Source organism: Schistocerca nitens, chromosome 4 (assembly GCF_023898315.1).
Source record: "Schistocerca nitens isolate TAMUIC-IGC-003100 chromosome 4, iqSchNite1.1, whole genome shotgun sequence".
In the NCBI taxonomy this organism is placed as follows: Eukaryota; Metazoa; Arthropoda; class Insecta; order Orthoptera; family Acrididae; genus Schistocerca; species Schistocerca nitens.
Genome location: NC_064617.1, coordinates 186,441,859 through 186,450,214, shown reverse-complemented (window position 1 = coordinate 186,450,214; position 8,356 = coordinate 186,441,859). Strand labels below are relative to the sequence as shown.

Here is an 8,356-nt window from a genome sequence, read left to right as displayed (position 1 = left end):
TTATTCACAACCGATACAAAAAGAGTTACATGTTTGCACCTGTTATTGCCCTTCAAAATAATCACCGGCGTTGTGTAGAACCACTTGCCAGCAATGTGGAGGTACCGACAGGAATTTGAGCTAAGTCGACCCCAGTCCCGTGGCCAGCTGCACTAAGCTTGTCGGTTGAGCATCCATAGAGCGAATCGATCGAGGTGGTCTCACATATTTTCAACTGGGTTTAAATCCGGAGAGTTTGGTAGCCAGAGGAGTACGGAAAACGCATCCTTGTGCTCTTCGAATCACGGCGTATACGCGGTGCATTGTCCTGCTGGCAGATGTCATCATGCCGAGGAAAAACAAACTGCATCTAGAAGTGGACATGGTTCCCAAGGATAAATGGATAATTGTGTTGATACACTGTGTCTTCGAAAATAACGAGATCACACAGGGAATGCCACGGAAACATTCCCCAGACCGTAACGCTCCTTCCTCCGGCCTGGACTCTTCCGACGGTTGTTGCAGGATGTCTGTTTTCAGAATTTTTACGCCGTACACATCAACGGCGTCATTCCTCTTAGGCTGACCGCAGTTCGTAGTCTACATGCTAGTGTCGCTGCCTCTAGATCGCGCGGTCCGGGTCCAGGGTTCGACTAGCAGCCGGTCGGAGAATTTCTTCGCTCGGGCACTGGGCGTTTATACTGTCGTAATAATTTTATCTCATTTTCATCGTAAGGACGCGGAAGGAGCAGAAGTGGCGTTTAATAGTAAGACCTGCACCACACCGACGAACAGCAGCAGATGGGGTCTCCCGGCTAATAATACCATACCATCGTTTCATAGTTTGCTTCACCTTTGTAGGATCACGTACAGCAAAAGGTCGATTTATTTTCCGCCGAAGTTGATCTGCTGTTTTCTTTGCGCAGAAGTGAAACAACGCAGACGGCACCATTTGGTTCAAATGGCTCTGAGCACTATGGGACTTAACATCAGAGGTCATCAGTCCCATAGAACTTAGAACTAATTACACCTAACTAACCTAAGGACATCACACACATCCATGCCCGAGGGAGGATTCGAACCTGCGATCGTAGCGGTCGCGCGGTTCCAGACTGAAGCGCCTAGAACCGCTCGGCCACACCGGCAGGCCCACCATTTGGTCTATCACCTCAAATGCTCCCCGCTGCCACCATCTGCAAATTTTTCGTCGCGTCGCTTACTGTGGGAACGCCGAGGCATCACAGGAATGCATCACCGGCTGCGGCCTATGGATGGCTTTTCCAAATGTCAACGTCGGAAGACTAATAAGAAGAAGGGTGCTCAGCTACCGACGCGAGGGGACGATGGGACATTCCAAGCGTTCGCGCGGGTGTGGACGTTCCGAGAAACACCCGGTGTGTGTGTGTGTGTGTGTGTGTGTGTGTGTGTGTGTGTGTGTGTGTGTGTGTGTGTGTGTCCTCCGGTGTGGGTGGGCGTTCTTCTTCTCACGTGCGCCGCCGTGCCGTTGCCGTTCTGACAACCTTTGCCCCCAAAGCTAACGTTTGCTCATTATCACGTTTGCCCGCCGGACAAACAGGCTTGTGCCAACAGCCGCGAGCTGGTTTACCTGCGCTGGATAACGCACTTATCGCCGCCTCCAATTTCCCGCCCTCCGACAGGACCTTCGCCTCGTTATTGACAGAATATTGAGTGTATCGTTAGGCCGGCCCACCACAGGATGTCGCCCATCCGGGCGACACGCTCGCTACCTGAGTAATCAGCTGCGCCCGGCCACGGAGCGGGCCCCACAGATACGCTCTTGTATGCACAGCCAACAGCCCCGGTCGCCGATAGCACTCTCACGGAATGCATTTTTACGACCGGTCGAGACATTCTGGCCGGAACGATCAAAGTGGTTAATTGCATCGACAGTAAAGCCTTGCGATCTCGGAGTGTGTGGTCCGGTAAAGAGGGAAACACGCTTCAAGCAACAAAGAAACAAGTAACAGTGCATCTTTCCGCAAAGGGACGTCACAAAACAAGATCTGTGTAATCACAACGTTTCGTATAAGAGGTATTACTTAATTCCGGGATGGGCTTTCATTCTGCGGGCAACGGCCTTGCCGCAGTGAATACACCGGTTCCCGTCAGATCACCGAAGTTCAGCGCTGTCGGGCGTGGTCGGCACTTGGATGGGTGACCATCCGGGACGCCATGCATTGTTGCCATTTTCCGGGATGCACTCAGCCTCGTGATGTCAATTGAGGAGCTACTCGACCGAATAGTAGCGGCTCCGGTCAAAGAAAACCATCATAACGACCGGGAGAGCGGTATGCTGACCACACGCCTCTCATATCCGCATCCTCAGCTGAGGATAACACGGCGGTCGGATGGTCCCAATGGGCCACATGTGGCCTGACGACGGAGTGCTTTCATTCTGCAGCGTACTAGTCGCTGATCTGAAACTTCCAGGCAGATTAAAACTGTCTGCTGGACTCTGACTCGAACCTGGCTCCCAGGTTCGAATCTCGGTCCGGCACATAGTTTTAATCTGCCTGGAAGTTTTAGTTACCAAGTGAAATCGAAATTTGAGTATTCGATGTAGAGGGTGCAGCAGAACCGACTAAGCGGTTTTAGGGAGCAATAATAAGTGAAGCTGGATGTATAGTGAAAAAATGTTTTTACTTTCTAAATTAGTACTTTATATCATTTCACATTCATTTAGTTTTGATAGTAATGTCCTCAAGACGGCGACCGTTAGCATCAATACATTGCTGTAGACGATCCCTGAAGTTTCGAGTAGCTCCTGCACACATATCGTAGGGTATGCCATTTACTTCGTCAATAATCTGCTCTTTTAACTTTGGTACGGTGTGAGGGTGGCTTTTCAAAAACTTTTCCTTCAGATATCCCCGAATAGCATCAATACATTGCTGTAGACGATCCCTGAAGTTTCGAGTAGCTCCTGCACACATATCGTAGGGTATGCCATTTACTTCGTCAATAATCTGCTCTTTTAACTTTGGTACGGTGTGAGGGTGGCTTTTCAAAAACTTTTCCTTCAGATATCCCCGAATAGCATCAATACATTGCTGTAGACGATCCCTGAAGTTTCGAGTAGCTCCTGCACACATATCGTAGGGTATGCCATTTACTTCGTCAATAATCTGCTCTTTTAACTTTGGTACGGTGTGAGGGTGGCTTTTCAAAAACTTTTCCTTCAGATATCCCCGAATAGCATCAATACATTGCTGTAGACGATCCCTGAAGTTTCGAGTAGCTCCTGCACACATATCGTAGGGTATGCCATTTACTTCGTCAATAATCTGCTCTTTTAACTTTGGTACGGTGTGAGGGTGGCTTTTCAAAAACTTTTCCTTCAGATATCCCCGAATAGCATCAATACATTGCTGTAGACGATCCCTGAAGTTTCGAGTAGCTCCTGCACACATATCGTAGGGTATGCCATTTACTTCGTCAATAATCTGCTCTTTTAACTTTGGTACGGTGTGAGGGTGGCTTTTCAAAAACTTTTCCTTCAGATATCCCCGAATAAAGTAGTCACCAGTGCCCAAATCTGGTGACCGCGCAGGCCACCCGACATCATCCCTCAAAGAGGCGAGGCGTCCCGAAAACATCTCTCTCAAAACGTCAAGTGAAAATCGAACTGTGTGAGCAGTAGCTCATCCTGTTGGAACCACAAGTCCCCCAGTCCATGTTCTTCAACAACCTCGTCCATTCTCGGTTGCAGAATATTTTGGGACACTGAAACATAACGTGTGGAATTCACTGTCACAGTCACTCCTTCCTCCTCAAAAAAGTTAAGGGCCTACTACGCCATATTGTGGGGTTGGGGTGTTTTGGGGAAGGAGACCAGACAGCGAGGTCATCGGTCTCATCGGATTAGGGAAGGATGGGGAAGGAAGTCGGCCGTGCCCTTTCAGAGGAACCATCCCGGCATTTGCCTGGAGTGATTTAGGGAAATCACGGAAAACCTAAATCAGGATGGCCGGACGCGGAAATGAACCGTCGTCTTCCCGAATGCGAGTCCAGTGTCTAACCACTGCGCCACCTCGCTCGGTGCCATATTGTGATATGGCGCACCACACTGTTACTTTAGGAGAATGTTGTGGTCTTTCATCAATAATTCGGGCCTTATTTTCAGCCCAGTAGTGAAAGAAGATGGAAACGTGCCTCGTCACTACTGAAGAAAGATGCATTCGAAGGGATCTGAGCAAGCATTTGCTCACACAGATTTTGACGGTTGGCGCAGTTTGCTGGGCGTAGTTCTTGAGCAATCACTATTTTGAAAGGATGGAACTTCAAATCGCACTGCAGAATCCTTGTGAAACTGCGGTCTGAAATCCCCAATGCAACAGCATGTCGTCAAGCAGATCGTTGCTCCGATTGTTGAACTGCTGTTCTCACCCGCTGCACATTTTCTGGCGTTCTGATGGATCTGCGTCGGCCATGTGTATCTGCTCTAGTGTGTTACCAGTTTCCTCCAACTGCCGAACCCAGGACCGAATTGTGCTTCCATTAGGAACTGCATTGTTGCGTGGAATGCTGAACTGTCGCCGAAAAGCTCGTTGTGTAGCGATCACAGATCTGTTGTTTTCATAATAAGCGAGAACGGCAAGACCACGATGTGCACCTGTCCAGACCATTTTGGCTACTGAAATGGGGTCAACGACTGAACAAAGGCAGACCACGTAAACTGCCTACCCCCACCACAGCCCTAGTCGCAATCCATAGAAACTGCTTAGTCGGTTCTGCCGCACCCTGTATCTACAGGAATTATGTTCCATAAGTGGATCGTCCCAATACTTTGGTGCCATTGTTAATTTTCGCCAAAGCAAAGTGTTATTATTGTGTACGAGTCTAGTAATGTAAGAGAATAATCCCAAAAGTAAGGTCTCCTATTTTATTATAAGTACAGAACTCTGTGTGGCAGTTGGTGATACTGTTATGAAGAGTGCTGCACGCGCTGTGTGTAAACATGTGCACGCCACACTGAGGCGCTCAGTCTTGGCTTGGCAGCCGTAGAGAATGGAGATCCCGTTGGATGTTACCGCCAAGTGCGATATGCGCGCAGTTATTCGGATTTTGAACACAAGGGGCACTGCGCCGATTGAAATGTTCAAATGTGTGTGAAATCTTATGGGACTTAACTGCTAAGGTCATCAGTCCCTAAGCTTACACACTACTTAACCTAAATTATCCTAAGGACAAACAATCTCGTCCTTAAGTTTTGCAGACCATCGTATCTGTCGTCCTATAACTTGCTGGATAAAGCTGTGCAAAAGTGAGACGAAGCAAAGGGTATATTGGGCCTACACAAGCAGCTTCTGGTTGAGGTCAGCTTTATTTAACATCCACCATAACTGTTCAAGGGAAGATTGCTCCATGTCTCATTGGGTACTTCCGGAGGTGTATAAGCAAAACCAGTATGTTCTATAATCACTCTTAAGGACGGACAGCTTTTAGTCCTCAACGCAGAATTAGTTGTTTCAAAACACAAAACAAAACGGAACTTAAATGTAGATTCAGATAGGCACTAGCTTAAACACGCACGTCCACTTGCAATTTAACTTCCTAAAGTCATTTGTAGAAGTTATTTCAAGTCTTCTGACATGGAAACGACCCCAGCAAGCTGTCAAAGTCTCATAAACTTCTCGAACTATCTCTTCCGCTAGTTATTAGAAAGAGTTTCTCGCACCTTGCTGCAATCACTGACCGAACTTGTCAGTTGTCGGAAGTTTTCCTCAGATTAGCAGAAGTTGTGTGTGCTCAATATCGGTACGAAAATGTTGGCGTCCTAAGGTGAGAAATAAGTGTAGACCACTGAAAGAACGCAGTAGTTAACTGAGAAAGAGCAGTGCTTTCTTGTATCGTGGGATACAGAACACGTTGATTTTAAGAATAGGATTTTAAAGCAGAAACTTTCAGAAAATATCGAGGCAGATTTTGAGGCAGCATATGCCGAAATTTGTAAAAAAAATTGACTAACGGCGGGCCCACTACGGACAAGAAGTTAATAAAATGGTGCTTGAAAACATCGCCTCTGTGTGCATTTCTTTACCCAAACACTCCTTTTTTCTCTGTACTTCTGTTTTGTGACGATCTTTCGTTAATACTAATAATTCAACAACGGTGTCAGCTGCTCTGATATTTAAGCATGATACTGTGAACCTACACTTGTGCATCTCACGACAGGCCGCTAGTAGAAACACTTCAAGTACTTGCAGCAAGAAACTTTCTCAGGTTACCCTCCATTCAGAGGCTGTTGCACGCAGCGAATGTTGACCTGCAAATAGTGGATTTCAGCTATAAGTCGTTCTTTGGAATTTTTATTGGCAGATCTAGATTTCAGCTAGAAACTGGCCATTCTCAATGCTAAAAATACAACAGGTACATAGTTAGATGATGTCATAAAAAAGTTCAATTATTGGCTTAACTGGTATGGTTTATATATTACATGCCATTATCATTTTCGGTCAATGCGTGTAATGCCTATTGGTCGGGCTTCGTCCACAGTTTATTGAATACTAATGTTTGCGGAAGGTTGGCTGTGTGGAGAACACATCGGTTGGTTACATGGCTCCATCTATGTGAACTACATATAAACCTGAATGGGAGTAAACCGCTTCAAAATTTAATTACATAAAATGGGACATAAGTAAAATTCTTACATTGTCGTCCGACTTATTACTTGACGATAAATATGAAATAAGTCGGACTACAATGTAAGAATTTTACTTATGTCCCATTTTATGTAATTAAATTTTGAAGCGGTTTAGTTCCATTGAGGTTTATATGTAGTTCACATAGATGGCGCCATGTAACCAACCGATGTGTTCTCCACACAGCCCGCCTTCCGCAAACATTAGTATTCAATAAACTGTGGACAAAGCCCGACAAAAAGGCATTACACGCACTGACCAAAAATGATAGTGGTATGTGATATATAAACCATATCCCGAGCGATTCTAGGCGCTTCAGTCCGGAACAGCGCGACTTCAGGTTCGAATCCTGCTACGGGCATGGATGTGTGTGGTGTCCTTAGGTTAGTTAGGTTTAAGTAGTTTCTAGGGGAGTGATGACCTCAGATGTTAAGTCCCATAGTGCTCAGAGCCATTTGAACCATTTAAACCATATCAGTTAAGCCACTTATTGCAACTTTTTTATGACAACATCCAACTATGTACCCGTTGTATTCTTAGTATTGAGAATGGCTAGTTCCTAGCTGAAATCTAGATCTGCCAATACAATTTCCGAAGTAAGACTGATAGCTGAAATCTATTATTTACAAGAAACTTTCTGCCAGATTAAAACTGCTTGCCAGGCCGCGACTCGAACTCGGGACTTTTGCGTTTTTCGCAGGCCAGTGCTCTACTGTCTGAGCTACCCAAGCACGACTCACGAACCGTCCTTACAAGCTTTACATCCTCCAGTATATCGTCTTCTAGCTTCCGAACTTCACAGAAGCTCTCCTGCGAAACTTTGGAGGACTATCACTTCTGGAAGAAAGGATATTGTGGCGACTCTGAGATGATCATCCCCCAGGCTGCGGCTAATCCATATCTCCGCATCATCCTTTCTTCCGAAAGTGCTAGCCAGGCATGTTTTGAAGGACAGTTTCTGTCAAATTCGGAAGGTAGGAGATGAGGTACTGCGAGATATAGAGCTGCGACGAAACGTCGTGACTCGTGCACGGGCAGCTCAGTCGACAGAGTACTTGCCTATGAAAAGTAAAATTCCGGAGTTCGATTCTCGGTTCAGCACACAATTTTAATCTGCCAGGAAGTTTCATAGCAGTGCACACTCCGCTGCAGAGTGAAATTTTCCTTCTGCATCAACTTGCCCATGCTACTCGCAGAAGTAAATTTGCACAAGTTATTTGCTGCCGGCGGACATAAGTAGTGTTGGCCGCTCACGGTGCACGACGTGTGTTTTACATGATGTACTGCGACGCTGCTGTTATGTGCTAGGCAACTGGCTGGCCACTGGCAGGACCAGTAACGAGACGGGCTGCCGCTGGCGGACACAATGCGCGCCCAGGCAGCTTTTCACGCCCCCCCCCCCCTCCCCCTCCCAACTCCAAAAACTGGAGTCGCGCCATTCTGATGGTAATGACCCGGGCCAGCGCGGCTCTGTGCTCCGTGTGCGCCTTTGCGCCTTACCGGAGCTCACTTCCTGCCCTCCGTGCCTACAGCTGACGGTGAAACTGTAGCCACCTATACCTATTTAGAGGAGAAGCGACGCTGCACTGGTGGTCCGAGCTAAAAGTTATCCACGTTCCTTCTTTCTTAATATCAGAACTGTTGTGGCTTGAAATATATCTTTTCCTTCAAATAGCAATAGTGAAGTTTTCCCAAATTAACACACTTACACGTAT

At 46.8% G+C, this 8,356-nt stretch overlaps 1 pseudogene; it reads left to right on the top strand.

Annotated features, from left to right (window-relative positions):
* Positions 1–2,068: 2,068 nt before the first annotated feature.
* On the top strand, positions 2,069–2,186 carry LOC126253999 (5S ribosomal RNA; annotated as a pseudogene).
* Positions 2,187–8,356: the final 6,170 nt, after the last annotated feature.